The 17,597-nt window shown below is 45.0% G+C and overlaps 1 pseudogene; it reads left to right on the plus strand.

The window, feature by feature from the left end:
- The first annotated feature begins 3,972 nt into the window (after window positions 1-3,972).
- On the plus strand, window positions 3,973-16,210 carry LOC109873558 (selenocysteine-specific elongation factor-like; annotated as a pseudogene).
- The last annotated feature ends 1,387 nt before the right edge of the window (window positions 16,211-17,597 follow it).

Consider the following 17,597-nt stretch of genomic DNA (forward strand, 5'->3'; position numbering starts at 1 on the left):
GCAGAGCTTGAGAGGATCTACAGAGAAGAATGGGAGAAACTTGTCAAATACAGGTGTGTCAAGATTGTAGCGTCATACCCAAGAAGACTCGAGGCGGTAATCGCTGTCAAAGGTGCTTCAACAAAGTACTGAGTAAAGGGTCTGAACATTTCTAAAAAACGGTTTTTGCTTTGTCATTATGGGGTATTGTGTATAGTTTGATGAGGGGGACAAAAACAATTTAAGTCATTTTAGAATAATGCTTTAACGTAACAAAATGTGAAAAAAGTCAAGAGGTCTGAATACTTTCTGAATGCACCGTATGTACAGTGTAGGGGTAAAGTGACTAGGCAATAGGATAAGTAATAAACAGTAGCAGATGCGTGTGTGATGAGTCAAAATAATTAGTGCAAAGAGGGTCAATGCAGGTAGCTATTTGGTTAATTATTTAGTTGTCTTATGGCTTGGGGGTAGAAGCTGTTCAGGGTCGTGTTGGTGCATCAGTACTGCTTGCCGTGCTGTAGCAAAGAGATCAGTCTGTGACTTGGGTGGCTGGAGTCTTTGAAACGTTGTAGAACCTTCCTCTGACACCGCCTTGTATAGAGTGCCTGGATAGCAGGGAGATCAGCCCTAGTGATGTACTGGGCCGTACGAACTACCCTCTGTAGCGCCGTGTATAGAGTGCCTGGATGGCAGGGAGATCAGCCCTAGTGATGTACTGGGCCGTACGAACTACCCTCTGTAGCGCCTTGTATAGAGTGCCTGGATGGCAGGGAGATCAGCCCTAGTGATGTACTGGGCCGTACGAACTACCCTCTGTAGCGCCGTGTATAGAGTGCCTGGATGGCAGGGAGATCAGCCCTAGTGATGTACTGGGCCGTACGAACTACCCTCTGTAGCGCCGTGTATAGAGTGCCTGGATGGCAGGGAGATCAGCCCTAGTGATGTACTGGGCCGTACAAACTACCCTCTGTAGCGCCGTGTATAGAGTGCCTGGATGGCAGGGAGATCAGCCCTAGTGATGTACTGGGCCGTACGAACTACCCTCTGTAGCGCCGTGTATAGAGTGCCTGGATGGCAGGGAGATCAGCCCTAGTGATGTACTGGGCCGTACGAACTACCCTCTGTAGCGCCGTGTATAGAGTGCCTGGATGGCAGGGAGATCAGCCCTAGTGATGTACTGGGCCGTACGAACTACCCTCTGTAGCGCCGTGTATAGAGTGCCTGGATGGCAGGGAGATCAGCCCTAGTGATGTACTGGGCCGTACGAACTACCCTCTGTAGCGCCGTGTATAGAGTGCCTGGATGGCAGGGAGATCAGCCCTAGTGATGTACTGGGCCGTACGAACTACCCTCTGTAGCGCCTTGCGGTCGGATGCCAAGCTGTTGCCCGTCAGGAAGTCCAGCATCCCGTTGCAGAGGGAGGTGTTCAGTCCCAGGGTCCTGAGCTTAGTGATGAACTTGGAGGGCACTATGTTGTTGAACAGCTGGGTTTATTTTTGTAATCTGTCATAGTTTGCAAGCCCTGACACATCAGATGAGTGACAGAGCTGGCGTAGTAGGATTCGATCTTAGTCCTGTATTGACACTGCCTTTTTTATGGCTCATCGGAGGTCATAGCGGGATTTCTTATAGGCGTCCATATTAGTTTCTTACTCGTTGAAAGCGGAAGCTTTCGCTCAGTGCGGATGTTCCCTGTAATCCATGTATTTTGGTTGGGAAATGAAACGGGCCAGTCAGCTGATTGACAGCTGGTACTCTAGCCCTGAAGTTTGATAGTCAGGTACAGGAATGGCAAGTGGCAACATACAATGACTTTATAAGATAAGGACAACATGTTCATGGATAATTGATTGAGGTTGGTAACTTCCGATACTGTAGAGTTTACTGTATTGTCTGTGAAATGCTCAGAGTTCAGCTCTAGATCCAGCCAGCAGAGGGCGAATGAGGACTGCAGAATAAAGACTACACAAACACACATACAAATACAGTACCAGTCAAAAGTTTGGACACCCCATCTCATTCAAGAGTTTTTCTTGATTTTTACTATTTTATACATTGTAGAATAATATTGAAGATATCAAAACTATGATATAAACAAATAAAAATATATTTTAGAGACTTCAAAGTAGTCACCCTTTGCCTTGATGACAGCTTTGCACACTCATTCTCTCAACCAGTTTCATGAGGTAGTCACCTGGAATGCATTTCAATTAACAGGTGTGCCTTGAAAAAAGTTAATTTGTGGACTTTCTTTCCTTAATAAGTTTGAGCCAATCAGTTGTGTTGTTACAAGGTAGGGCTGGTATACAGAAGAAAAGTCCTCATTAATTTAAGGCATGAAGGTCAGTCAACTCGGACAATTGCAATCGCAAAAACCTTCAAGTGCTATGATGAAACTGGCTCTCATACCATCACTCATTCATATAATTTTTTATGTACATATTCTTATTCATTCCTTTACACTTGTGTGTATAAGTTAGTTGTTGTGAAATTGTTAGGTTAGATTACTCGTTGGATATTACTGCATTGTCGGAACTAGAAGCAAAAGCATTTCGCTACACTCGCATTAACATGCTAACCATGTGTATGTGACAAATAAAATTTGATTTGATGAGGACCGCCACAGGAAAGGAAGACCCAGACTTACCTCTGCTACAGAGGATAAGTTCATTAGAGTTAACTGCACCTCAGATTGCAGCCCAAATAAATGCTTCACAGAGTTCAAGTAACAGACACATCTCAACATCAACTGTTCAGAGGAGACAGGGAATCAGGCCTTCATGGTTGAGCAGCTGCATAGGAACCACTTCTAAAGGACACCAATAATAAGAAGAGACTTGCTTGGGCCAAGAAACACGAGCAATAGACATTAGACCGGTGGAAATCTGTTCTTTCTAGAGTCCAAATTTGAGATTTTTGTTTCCAACCGCCATGTCTTTGAGAGACGCAGAGTAGGTGAACGGATGATCTCTGCATGTGTGGGGCCCACCGTGAAGCATGGTGGAGGAGGTGTGGTTGTGCTTTGCTGGTGACACTGATTTATTTAGAATTCAAGGCTACCACAGCATTCTGCAGCATTACGCCATCCCATGTGGTTTGCTCTTAGTGGGACTATCATTTGTTTTCAACAGGACAATGACTCAACACACCTCCAGGCTGTTTAAGGGCTATTTGACCAAGGATAGTGATGAAGTGCTGCATCAGATGACCTGGCCTCCACAATCACCGACCTCAACCAAATTGAGATGGTTTGGGATGAGTTGGACCCCAGAGTGAAGGAAAAGCAGCCAACAAGTGCTGAGCATATGTGGGAACTCCTTCAAGACTGTTGGAAAAGCATTCCTCATGAAGCTGGTTGATAGAATGCCAAGAGTGTGCAAAGCTGTCGTCAAGGCAAAGGGTGGCTACTTTAAAGAATCTAAAATCTATTTAGATTATTTCTCGAATCAACCATGCATAGCAGCAATTACATGGTTAACGCAGACTGACTGACTGGCCCCTCCACTATCCTGTGGCTTTGCAAGGAGAGAGAGAGGAGGAATGGGTAGAACTCTCCAGGAGGACGAGAGAGATTTCCTTATCCTTACGGCTCAGTTGAACTCTGCTCACTCATTTCCCCTCTCTTCTTTCTTGCTACTATCCCCCCCCCATGAGTGTTTGTAGGGTTGATCCACTTTGTTTTATTATTTCTATTAATATCAGGAGTTGACAATATGTATCCTGTAAGAGGAGACTGCTTTGACAGGCCTGAGAGGTGAGGGTGAGCAAACTGGGCATTGGTGGGAGAAGAGAACAGAGGGAGTCGCAGTAGAAGGAAAGCAGGATAAGGCGAATATACACACACACAGGAGTGCAGCCTGAGTCAGTGTATATGGCTGGTAGTTTGCTATATAAAGCCAGTGTGTCCCTGTGGATGGCACATGCTGTGGATTAGGGCGGAAGGAAGGTGTGGGGAACGGGGTATGTAATAAGCTTCCCCTCCTATCCCCAATGGGGAGAGCACAGGAAAGAAAGGGAGCCAAAGAGAGGCAGAGCAAAGAGGGGAGCACAGGAAAGAAAGACTGCCAAAGTGAGGGGAAGAAAAGAGGGAGGAAAGACAACCAAGCGAGCTGGGGCTCTAATTTCAGCCCTCTAGCCCTTCTCCCTTCTTTACATCCCTTTGTACCCTCCCTCCCTCTTTCCCTCTCTTCTTGTTCTGTTGTTATTCTTGGTTGTCTGTTTCTGTTCCTGTTGCTCCATTGGTTGCTCAACTTATGAATTTGGTCATTTGGCCCTCCAGGAGTCCTGTGTAGAGGAGCTGTAACCATGCAGTGCTGAGTGTGCACAATCATTTCACTGCAGTAGTTTTGGACTGCGGTGTTTATTATTGACAAGTCATATAGCATAAATGAAAGTATAATTGTGCGTGTGTGTTCCAGGGACTCAGGTCATAGACCTGATGATGCTGGTGGTAGACGTGGTGAAGGGGGTCCAGACCCAGACAGCAGAGTGTCTGCTGATAGGAGAGCTGACCTGCAACCCGCATGGTGGTCATTCTCAACAAGACTGACCTGCTGCAGCCCAACAAGAGACAGACCGCCATCGACAAGATGACCAAGAGACTGCACAAGACCCTAGAGAACACCAGGTAACACACACACATACACACACACACACACACACACACACACACACACACACACACAGTCATTCTAAACCCTGTTTCATCCTCTGTTGACCAGATTTAAAGACTGTCCTGTGATTGCCGTGGCAGCGAAGCCTGGGGGTCCTGAGGCCCCTGAAACAGAGGAACACCAGGGAGTGCCTGACTTAATGGAGGTAAAGACCCTGAACACACTGGTGCCCCAGGATGTGCCTGCACTATTAGCGGTATGGGTTAATATTCTGACGAGACAGGACAAACCCGTTTTCCCGATCTCTGGTATATCATCAAGATAAATTAATCGCAGCACGTTTTTGGAGTAATTCAGCAGTTTGTGCCTGGTTAATTAGAATGTTGTTGGAAATTAATGTTGAAAGCAAACATTTTGAATTCTTAAAACATACAAAATTATGCTATCGCTGATTCCTGTTGACAAGAACTGTTCATAAATAGGCCAATGTCAAAACACAGTTTTCAAGTGTCCAAATCAATAGATACAAAAACTATTTGTGATATTGAAAACCTAAATGAAATGTACTACCTACATATACAGTTGAAGTCAGAAGTTTACATACACTTATGTTGGAGTCATTAAAACAATTTTTAAAAATATCTTGTTAACAAACTATAGTTTTGGCAAGTCGGTTAGGACATCTACTTTGTGCATGACACAAGTAATTTTTCCAACAATTGTTTACAGACAGATTATTTAACTTATAATTCAAGGTATCCCAATTCCAGTGGGTCAAAGTTTACATACACTAAGTTGACTGTGCCTTTAAACAGCTTGGAAAATTCCATACAATTATGTCATGGCTTTAGAAGCTTCTGATAGGTTAATTGACATCATTTGAGTCAATTGGAAGTGCACCTGTGGATGAATTTCAAGGCCTACTGTCAAACTCAGTGCCTCTTTGCTTGACATTATAGGAAAATCTAAATAATCAGCCAAGACCTCAGAGAAAAGTAGACCTCCACAAGTCTGGTTCATCCTTGGGAGCAATTTCCAAACGCCTGAAGGTACCCCGTTCATCTGTACAAACAATAGTACACAAGTATAAACACCATGGGACCACGCAGCCATCATACCGTTCAGGAAGGAGACACGTTCTGTCTCCTAGAAATGAACGTACTTTGGTGCGAAATGTGCAAATCATTCCCAGAAAAACAGCAAAGTACCTTGTGAAGATGCTGGAGGAAACAGGTACAAAAGTATCTATATCCACAGTAAAACTAGTCCTATATCGACATAACCTGAAAGGCCGCTCAGCAAGGTAGAAGCCACTGCTCCAAAACCGACATAAAAAAGCCAGATTACGGTTTGCAACTGCACATGGGGACAATGATTGTACTTTTTGAAGAAATGTCCTCCGGTCTGATGAAACAAAAATAGAACTCTTTGGCCATAATGACCATTGTTATGTTTGGAGGAAAAAGGGGGAGGCTTGCAAGCCGAAGAACACCATCCCAACCGTGAAGCATGGAGGTGGCAGCATCATGTTGTGGGGGTGCTTTGTGAAGGAGGGACTGGTGCACTTCACAAAATAGATGGCATCATGAGGTAGGAAAATTATGTGGATATATTGAAGCAACATCTCAAGACATCAGTCAGGAACTTAAATCTTGGTCACAAATGGGTCTTCTAAATGGACAATGACCCCAAACATACTTCCAAAGTTGTGGCAAAATGGCTTAAGGACAACCAAGTCAAGCTATTGAAGTGACCATCACAAAGCCCTGACCTCAATCCTACAGAAGATTTGTGGGCAGAACTGAAAAAGCATGTGCGAGCAAAGAGGCCTACAGACTTGACTCAGTTACACCATACATGTCAGGGGGAATGGGACAAAATTAACCCAACTTATTGTGGGAAGCTTGTGGAAGGCTACCTGAAACGTTTGACCCAAGTTAAACAATTTAAAGGCAATGCACCCAAATACTAATTGAGTAAACTTCTGACTCACTGGGAATGTGATTTTTTTTTAGCTAAAATAAATCTCTACTATTATTCTGACATTTCACATTCTTAAAATAGCAGTGATCCTATCTGACCTATGACAGGGAATTTTTAAAGAGGATTAAATGTATTTGGCTAAGGTGTACGTAAACTTCCGACTTCAACTCTACATGTGCCCAACAGTAATATATTACTTGTATTATAAAATTTTACGAGCACCTTATAAACTGCATATGCACCAAAAACAAGTGACAATAATGATTTGACAAGTGGCAATAAATCACTCTTATTTATTTTGGGGGAATCAGGTTGTATGCACAACAAAAAACACACAGGAGGTGTAAATATTGTTTACATCACTGATTAGAGGACAAGCTATTGAAGACAGCCTGCTACATTTTGGAGTGATGCATTTTAATTTGGTGCTCACCAAAACGGAAAGAGAAACGCAGCACTTATTTGCCAATCACTCATAATCGATATCACGTTGAAATCAATAGAACGAGGGGGGGGGGGGGGGGGGGGGGGGGGAGTCAGGTTGCACGTCCTGTTCAAACACTACTGAAAAACCCCACTGAATTTGGGAATAGTACGTATACTGTATCACTGGTTAGAGGTCAACTTGTAAAAAAACATCCAGCTACCTTTTCGATTGTTGCATTTTGTTTCAAGTGGATTGCTAATGCAGAAAGGTAAACGCAGCACTATTTTGTTAAAGGGATACTTCGGGATTTTGTCAATGAGGTCCTTTTTGTACTTCTCCAGAGTCAGATGAACTGCTGGATAGCATGCTAGTAGATACCTATAGATTTCCAGTACATCTCTTGGAAAGTAGATGAATTGTCAATAGCCTGAAGTATCCCTTTAGTCACTCATATCAATATCACATTAAAATCAATAAAGCGAGGCAAACGTCTGGGTGGTAGGCGCTGTTTGAACTAACACTATTCAAAGCCACATTGAGTCTGAGGATATTTTTTTATATCACTGGTTAGAAGTTAATTTGCTAAAGACAGCGGTCTACATATTGATTTGTTATTTAACTTACATGAATCACGCCCCTGCATATGATATCAACACTGACAACGTTTGGCTGTTATGTCAGTGATAGTTTGAATCTGGTGTGAGGCTAGCAACTTTTATAGAGAGACTACCCCAAATTCTCCATGCTGTTTGAGTTCGAAAATGAGAGCACAGTTCTAACTCCTGTGACCCACAGTGCGTATGTCTTAATCACAGTGCGTATGTCTTAATCACAGTGCGTATGTCTTAATCACAGTGCGTATGTCTTAATCACAGTGCGTATGTCTTAATCACAGTGCGTATGTCTTAATCACAGTGCGTATGTCTTAATCACAGTGCGTATGTCTTAATCACAGTGCGTATGTCTTAATCACAGGACAAAACCAAAGAGATTGATCTGTTTTAAGCAAATGATCTCGTGCCATCATGCTGACTATAAACTTTTATACTAACATCACCAATCTGAGGTAAAAAAGGATGTTTCATTCCCCCCCAATTTGATGTAGGGAAATTCCACGGTTTGGAATTACTGAAAATGGTACCAAAACACATTTACAAGAAGATCTGTGCTGATGCAAAGTTTGGACATCTGCACAGTTTTTCCAGTAGATGTGTTTTCGTACAATTTTCTGTTGAATTTGTTAAAGTAGTCCTTGTGCATAGAGCTGTATGGTTGGTTAAACTTTGAAATCAATAGTTTGGGTTTGATATACATTTTGAAGTGAAAAATCGGTCTCAGAGTAATTCGGTTAGCTTGGAATTGCCCTGTGGTCAAAACATGAGCTTGTGTAATGTAGTAACACATACTGTCCTCATCATGGAATGTTTCGTCATGTAAATTCATTAAATGTGGCATAAAAATGCAATATTTAAATTTAGGGTTATAGTTAGTTAACGTACAATAATCACCATATATTTCTCACTAGTTTACCCATTTAGAGAGTTAAGTGCTCTCAAACACATTTGAACCGATGTGAAGACCACTTCAATGACACCTACAGTATCCTTTAATTGAAATGACACAGTAAAAGGTAGATACCATAGAACAAAGAGGCATATGACAGACACTGTCCTAGGGCAGAACCCCCTGACCTATGATTAAAACACAAGAGCCACTGTCAGGAAGTCTTTATGAAACCACAGGATACACAGACTCAACACTAAGATATGCTTCTGATTAGGACGGGCCCTCTAGTGTGTGTGTGTGTGTGAATCACACTCATGCCTACGGTGACTGTACAATGTTATGACAGCAGTTTTGACTTTGCTCTGTATGCACGTCTCCCCGAGCTGTTGAAGAGCCAGACGTGCCTCCCTCACAGAGACCCGGGGGGAGCCCTGCTGATGGCGGTGCACCACTGCTACTCCAGCCGCGGTCAGGGCACGGTCATGACCGGAACCATCCTACAGGGGGCGCTAGCTGTCAACGACACCGTGGAGATCCCAGCCCTCGAGCTACGGTCACTGACCACAGAACGTTGATTTGCATGACCACTGAAAGAAGTCCTGGTCAGTGGTTCTCAACCCGCTAAGTCTATTGACCAGCAACAATTATTTGTGATATTGCTGATTTATTATAGTGCGTTAGTCAGTTGAATTAGTTCCATGGCATGCTCTTAGTCCCTGCTTCCAGAAAGGTGGAGAAACGTTGTTGCAGTAGAACAACTCTGATTCAGATGACCTGGACAGCACAAGGCTGAAGTAGAATCTACAGAGTTCATAAGTTGACTGGAAGAGGAGGGAGGGGAAAGAGGGATGGTAGTGTGGGGGTGGAGGATGTGTGTGTGTTTTGGAAAGGGCAGGATGGGGAGACTGGAGAAGAGGGGTGGGGGTTGACAGTACAGGAGCTGACTAATTTAGACCAGATGCAGTCACTCACATTTGTTTGTAGGCCAGCCTAGTCTAAACACCAGCTTATTGTATTCAACCTTACTATCAACTGGTGTCATTATAACATCCTCCATCAGGTGGCAGCAAAAGCCTGAAAAAAACAGGCTTTTGTCTCAGCATTCAGTGTCAGAGAAGAATGGTGGTTAGGCCACAACGACCATACTCTCCGTCACAACACTACAGTGGACACACAACAAAAACAACACTCAGTGATGGGTAGGGTAATTGGCCCTGTAACCAAATGGTTGCTGGGTCAAATCCCTGAGCCGACAAAGTAAAAATCTGCCGCTCTGCTCTTGAGCAAGGCAGTTAACCCCAACGACAATTGCTCCCGGGGTACCGATGATGTGGACGTCAATTAAGGCAGCCCCCAGCACCTCTGTGATTCAGAGGGTTTGGGTTAAATGCGTAAGACGCATTTCAGTTGAAAGCATTAACTGAATGCAACTGAATAGGTATTCCCCATTCTCTGTTCTGTTGTATATTGTACATGGTAATACCTCGTAATTTGTCAATTGCAAAACTAACCTTGCACAAACAACAAACAAGAGTCGGTTAGTTTGATTGTCTGTCTGTGTTTGTCTTTTAACCCCTAGGAGACCAAGAACGTGAAGTTGATTCAGATGTTCCGGCAGCCGGTGTGTGGGGCCATGCAGGGTGACCGCATGGGTGTGTGTGACCCAGTTTGGCCCCAAATTGCTAGAACGGGGGGTGGTGTGTACCCCTGCCTCCCTACACACCCTCCACGCTGCCCACATCTCCGTCAGAAAGATTGGCTAAAGATTGGCCACCCGTGCCAAGTTCCACATCACCGTGGGCCACGAGACCGTCCTGGCCAGGGTCACCTTCTTCGGTCTGCCCCCTGGGGAGACCCCCCAGACTCCCAACACGGACCCCCAACCACCACCCTCCGACCCACACTCCCCACTCCCCTCAGCCAGAACCCAGCCCCCTGAGCTCAGCCTTCTCCTTGGACCGGGAGTTCTTCCACCAGGACGAGTATGTGATTGGTCAGTGGGAGGCCGGAGGAACTAGGCCAGACCCGAAGCAGTGGGCGCTGCTGGAGTTTGAGCGTCCGGTCACGTGTCCCCCTCTATGCCTGGTGATAGGCTCCAAGCTGGACACAGACATCCACGCCAACGCGTGCCGGCTGGCGTTCCAGGGGCGTCTGCTGGAGGGCTTTGAGGAGAAGAGCTATTCTGAGACTACGCTACCCAGACTACGCATCTACATGCCCAAACGCAAGGAGGGAGCGGTGGAGAGGGTAAGTGGATGCCCTGCTCGCCTCTCTCTGACACCCTGCCCTCCCATCACCCTTCATGGATCTCTGTCCTTGCTCCTTTGCCCTCTCTCTCACCCCTCTTCTCCCTCTTTCTCTCTAGTCTTTATTTGGATTTTTCATTGCTGGTGGTACTGGAGCGTGTTGCAGGGACTGAGCTCCCATTGTGCGCACACACACAGAGTCCCTGGGGCGGTGCGGGAGGGCAGTGTGGAGAAGTATGCGGGGCCTTGACCTGTGCTGGGCTGTGACACAGGCGTGTGGTCCCCTGATGCCAGAGGCAGCAGCCAGACAGACTGGTGCTGTTTGGACACACCTGAGTGGCACAGAAATATACCCACATGGCTCTCTGCATTCCTCCCGACCCGCACTCTAGCCTCTGCTCTCTCACTCTCTCTGCTCTCTCTCTATGTTCTCTCTGTTCTCTCTGCTCTCTCTCTGCTCTCTCTCTGCTCTCTCTCTCTACTCTCAGCTCTCAGCTCGCTCTCTGCTCTCTCGCTCTCTGCTCTCTCGCTCTCTCTCTGTTCTCACTCTCTCTGCGCTCTCTCTGCTCGCTCTCTGCTCGCTCTCTCTGCTCTCTCGCTCTCTCTGCTCGTTCGCTCTCTGCTCTTTTTTTTCTTTCTCTCTCTCTTTGTGTACTCGATCCATCATGTTTTTTGTCTCTCACTTTCAGCCTCTTTCTCCCTGGCTCCATCTCACTCTTGTAATATATTTCTATGTTCCTCAGTTTGTTTTTCCCCTTTTGGCTCATAAGAGTCTTATCTGCCTCTCGTTGCTCCTGTCTGTCTCTGTCTGTTTGAGTGTTGTCTGCCACCCAGCAGCAGCCAGCAGTCTGTCTGTGTGTACACACCCTCAGTCAGGGTCGCTAAGAGGTCAGAGGTCAAGTGTGTGGACAAGTTTGACTGCTGTTAGCACCTCAGGCTGTCGACAGCCAACCCCACAGTTACACAGCAGTCCTTGACCCTCTCCCTGTGAGGTCAGACTCTGTTCATGTGGGTGTGTGTGGGTTCCCCTCACATAATGAGGAAGTGCTGTTTGTTTTTTGTCTTCTAAGAGGACACATACCTGAGATGTTGGAATGTTTGAGATATGACTGTGTCTTTATGTCATGCCTTTGTCACAGTGTTTTCTGACATGTGTACCAACTGTAGCTTATCTGTGGTCACGCTTCAGTCAGAACCCAACGTCAGAGAGAGAGAAAGGGAGCGAAGTGGGGAGGGTTCAGGAAAGAGTGAGGGGGAGAAGTAGAGAGAGAGACAGAGCGGTGCCCTCCCTTTATCGGATCAGTGACGGTTGAGAGAGTCTCAGTGATGGAGAGAAAAAACAAACAACAAACAGAAGAATGTGTAGAAGAACGAAAGAGGAGATACAGACAAGCTGGTGGCAGGCCTAGGGCAATGTGGCTCGTTGGGTTGGGACGGGGTACAGAACAGTGTCATGGTGGGGTCAGCCACCCCCCACTATGGCGACAGAGTGGCAGCATGGTAACACGAGGTCATGCACCAGTGTCTGTTGAACAGAGAGAGGAACATAGAAAACAAACACACACTGACCTCTCTGTGCTGGAGGAAGTTTATACTGTCAGACTCAATAAATAATTCAAGGATATGCTGGATAGTTTCAGGAGATTTTCCACGTGTATTATTTGCTTGTATCATTAACTGGAAGCTGTTCGTTGAATAATAATATTATTTAAGCTTATTACATTAGAATAATTATATTTAATATTTTCTTATATGATTTCTTTGTGTCTGTCATTGGTGCCCCTCATGTCTCGTTTAGTCATCTCTAATATTTATATATTCCTTAATTCCCTTCTTTTACTTTTAGGTTTGTGTGTATTGTTGTGAATTGTTAGATATTACTTCACTGTTGGAGCTAGGAACACAATCATTTTGCTGCACCCTCAATAACATCTGCCAAACACGTGAATGTGACCAATAACATCTGATTTGATTTGGTCAGGTAACAGATGACTAGACTGTGATTGGGCGAAACCTGTTTAAGAAGTAGACCAACCTGCAGTTGTTTTTGGGGTTAAAGGTCACTCTCAATCGGCGGGGCAGGGATCATCGAGGGCGGCTTCAGACAAAGCGTCAAGTTTACGATCTGGGTGCCAGGTAAGTAGTGGTGGGGCTGGAGAGGAAGGTGGAGGTGGTGAATGAATCTGTTTAGGAAGAAAAGGACCGCGCCGACGCTTGGTTAAAATCAGCGGACCCATGGGCGTCCTATCACATTTTACCATCAGATATTGCAGTGGATGGGCGTCCTATCACATCTGACCATCCGATACCACCCATCATTTTCTATTAATTTCCTGGCGATTCTACATGTTGATCTGCCACTGTTCGTTGACAGCAGGTGATCTACTGTGCACGGCCAACGTTCCCTATGGTGTCTCTCCTTCATAAACTCCATTAACAGTCAAGATAAGGACTGTATCAGTTGAGTTTCTTACTGCGTTTGTTGCCAATTTCTTATTCCATCTGTTTATCAGTCAGAATTATGCAATTACATTTATAGTACAACCAAAGAATGAAAGGGGCCTTCTCTTTTTTTCCTGTATCTCTCTCTCTGGTTCCTGTGCTCGCAGTACGTTCGTTATCAGGATCAGGATGTGGTTAGAGTGGTGGGCTGGGAATCCCACTCCAGCATTCCCAGGATTCCTCTGGGGGTAGCTCTGGGTCCGAGGGAAGTCTGCTCCCTGTTTATTTTACCTTGTGTCTCCCCGCTCCCCTCCGACCCACAGCTAGGCTCCACACCGGGCCGGGCAGGAAGAGAAACCAAAAACATTTAGAAAGAGAAGCCTACCTATATCCTCTCAACTCACTCACATTCACGTACACACACTCACACACATGCTCTTACATACACACTGACATACTTGGCTAGTCACTTAAGACATTCAGTATGCTCATTGCTCGTACACACTCATAGAATGACGGTGCTGTGTGATCCTCTGACCTCTAGCTACCCCAGGTGTGTTTGTGTTGTGTGTGTGTGTGTGTGTGTGCTCCCTTTCTCTCGTTGTTGTTCTTTTCTTCTCCCCTCAAACCCCTTCATGGCACATGATTAAAGACAGAGAAAGCCACGGAGAGAGGGAGAAATGGAAAGAGGAGGGCTAGTTAGATTTGAAGGGCTTCTTTGAAGGCCCTCCAGGCCTCTCCACAACCTCCCCCCTCTCACACAGGCACTACTGTCCAATCCCCCCGCTATCCGCCCTCCCCTGGACCTGACCCCAAACTCATCCCCTGCAAGCCCCTAAAGGCCACCAGCCTGGCACCAGACAGTTATTCTGTCTCTCCAGAGAGGGATGGAGGGATAGATGGAGGGAACGGAGCAGAGAAAGATAGTGGAGTAGTGTGGTTTGTGTACGTGATGTCCGCTTGGATAGAACAAATGTTTTCATTATGTGGTTTAAATCAATACCACAGCTTGTTATACATGTGTGAAGGTGGCTTCAGGAGGGTAATTCACTGTGTGCGTGTTTGCAAATGAGTTGCATTTTACTCAAACCTTGAACTAGATTTGACCGTTTTATTGGACACTATCACATGATTCATTCTAGTTTGTATTTACTGCTATTTATCTAAGTGCTTCCCTTTGTGTGATTGTTTGCGTGAGTGTTTGTGTGAGTAAGTGAATGAGAGAAAGCGAGAGAGAGAAGTGGGGTAAGGCCAAGCGAATAGATCGGAGATATCCATCCCCGTAATCCTAACAACCCTCATGCTGGCATAACCATAACAATCTCCTCGGTGGCGCCGTGTGACGCGGGTAGGCGAGGTCAGCCGATGCAGAGGTTTGCTCAGGGAACATTTCTCAGCTACACGTGAGCAGAAAAACACACACACACACACACACACACACACACACACACACACACACACACACACACACACACACACACACACACGCCCCAGAGGAATCCAGAGCATGTCCACAACCGCCTGACGGCTGTCAGACACCAGTGTAAATGTCAGCCAGGACAGGACCGCCACAGAGAACCCTGACAGAGACACGTTTCTTCTACAACTATAGGAACTGTGAGACAAGACCAGCACAACAGATCTACACTATATAAACAAAGTTGTGGACATCCATTCAAATGAATGGATTTGGCTATTTCAGCCACACCCATTGCTGACAGGTGTATAAAATAAAACCAGCTCAGCCGCGAAGTGGTAGGCCACACAAGCTCACAGAACGGCACTGCCGGTTGCTGCAAGAGTGCTGTAAAAGAACGCTACCTGCCCGACTGCATCGTGCCAACTGTAAAGTTTGGTTGAGGAGGAATAATGTTCTGGGGCTGTTTTTCATGGTTTAGGCTAGGCCCCTTAGTTCCATTGAATGGAAATATTTTTGTAGCAACAGTTTGGGGAAAGGCCCTTTCTCGTTTCATCATGACAATGCCGCCGTGCACAAAGTGAGGTCCATACAGAAATGGTTTGTCGAGATCGGTGTGGAAGAACTTGACTGGCCTGCACAGAGAGCCTCAACTGCTCTTATGGCTGAATGGAAGCAAGTCCCCGCAGCAAGGTTCCAACATGTACTGGAAAGCCTTCCCAGATACGTGGAGGCTGTTGTAGCAGCAAAGGGGGAACTCCATGTTAATGCCCATGATTTTGGAATGAGATGTTCATAAAAACAGGTGTCCACATACTTATGGTCATAGTGTTTCTGTTCTCTCTCCCATCTCCATCTCTGTCATCAACACACAGAGCAGATATATACCGTTGACCCTGATTCACCAATGGAGAGCAGTCATAACAGGTCTAGTGGTGTGTCCTAGGCTGGTCTAGTGGTCTAAGCCATTGCCTCCAGATCACATATAACGCAACAGCATGGGTACGAATCTGGTCCACTGCTATTTCAGCACACTCGCTCTTCTATATTTTCTCTCTACCTCTGTCCAATCCTTTGTTTAATTTTGTTCATTTAAATTGTATTTTTTTGTATTTGTTAAATACCTTTGTGACTTGTATAAACTACCAGAAATTCTAATGCTTATATGATTTCTATTTCTCTCTCTTCCCCATTCCCCCTTTCTTCTCTTCAGAGGGTCTCAGTCTAGAGACTAAGCAGCTCCTCTCCTCCACCTCCAAGAAGAAAGGAAAGGGTGGGGCTAAGGGGGAACTAGCCAAAGAGGAAGATGCCAAGATGGACACTCAGCCAATCAACATCAGCCTCCGATTCAAGAGATACGTTTTTGACCCCCACAAGAAGATGGTTCAGTCTTGAGGTGCGTTCAGTTCACTTGAACGTTTGCTACGTTGTGGAGCGGTTTGTACTGAACAACACGTTTCCCCAAAACGTTCTTGTATGTTCTTGAACAGACTTTGTGCTAAGTTTGGTGGGTATGGCGAGGTGTGGCTTGAAGCAATGAGTGACGAATTTAAAGGGCAGCGGTCATGCTGACAGCGTTCCCAAACCCACAACCCCTCCCCATTTTTAAACTGGTTGTTCAGAACGTTCCAGAATGTAAAAACCAACAGACCGCAGCCCTGACCTTGGCAGCAGTAGCTAGAGGATGAGAACAGAGTGGTTAAAAAAAGTGGCTACACTGTTCTCCTCTTCGAGTTGAAAGTAACGATTACTATATTTTCAATACATTTTTCCATGATAGGTGAATAAATGCTTGCACAATATAAAAGGTGTGTCAGCCATGTTACAGTAATGATGGAAAGATGAGTGGTTCAGAGACAGTGTAAAGGCTGGCCTCTGTATCTGGAGCACATAGTGCCTTCAGAAAGTATTCATACCTTTTGACTTATTCCACATGTTGTTGTGTTACAGCCTGATTTCAAAATAATGACAAAGTCAAAATGTTTTTAGAAATGTTTGCAAATGTATTGAAAATGAAATACAGAAATATCTCATTTACATAAGTATTCACACCCCTGAGTCAATACTTTGTAGAAGCACCTTTGGCAGTGATTATAGCTGTGAGTCTTTCTGGGTAAGTCTCTATGAGCTTTCCACACCTGGATTGTGCAACATTTGCCCATTTATATATTTCAAAATTCTTTGCTAGACAGTCATTTAAAGGTTTACCGTAACTGTTTTAAAGTCACCATTGGCCTCATGGTGAAATCCCTGAGCGGTTTCCTTCCTCTCCGACAACGGAGTTAGGGAGGACACCTTTATCTTTGTAGTGACTGGGTGTATTGATACACTGTCCAAATGTAATTAATAAACCAGAAAGCCATTGCAATGCTAGTTATAGCCTAATGTTAGCTAGCTAACTAACATTGAATCTAGTTGGTTAGCTTTAGCTACCTGCAGATTCATACTCCAGCATTTCATGAATGGTGGCTAGCTATGACAATCCATTTTGCACTGTAGCTATGGGTTGGGATTATGGTTAATTGTTTAGCTAGCTAGCTAACATAACTTTATTTCTGCTAGCTAGCTACATGTCTAAACAAAATACTCCACTTCGCAAGAGAATGATTACGTGACCCATCAATTTAGCCTGGTGCGTCTGGGGGTGATTACGGCCATCTATTATATTTCATGTACATGTCTAGACAATAGTGACCCATCCACTTACATAGATGTGGCTGGGGGGTGGTTATAGCATTTATTTAACATGGCCCATCAATTTAGGGTCTGGGTAAGCATCATCTAATAATTCTGAAATATTTATACAATATTTTTAGCTGGACACTTTCAAAGTAAGATTAGGATATAGGCCACGGACGAGATAATGTGTATTGTTACCTGGAGATTTTCATTAATGTAGGCTACTACTTAAACCACGTTTAGTCTTGAAATCTTTGGTTGTTTCAGTCTCTCCGTCAAGTTACCTGGTAAAATAACAGATT

Source organism: Oncorhynchus kisutch, linkage group LG1 (genome assembly GCF_002021735.2).
Source record: "Oncorhynchus kisutch isolate 150728-3 linkage group LG1, Okis_V2, whole genome shotgun sequence".
NCBI lineage: Eukaryota > Metazoa > Chordata > Actinopteri > Salmoniformes > Salmonidae > Oncorhynchus > Oncorhynchus kisutch.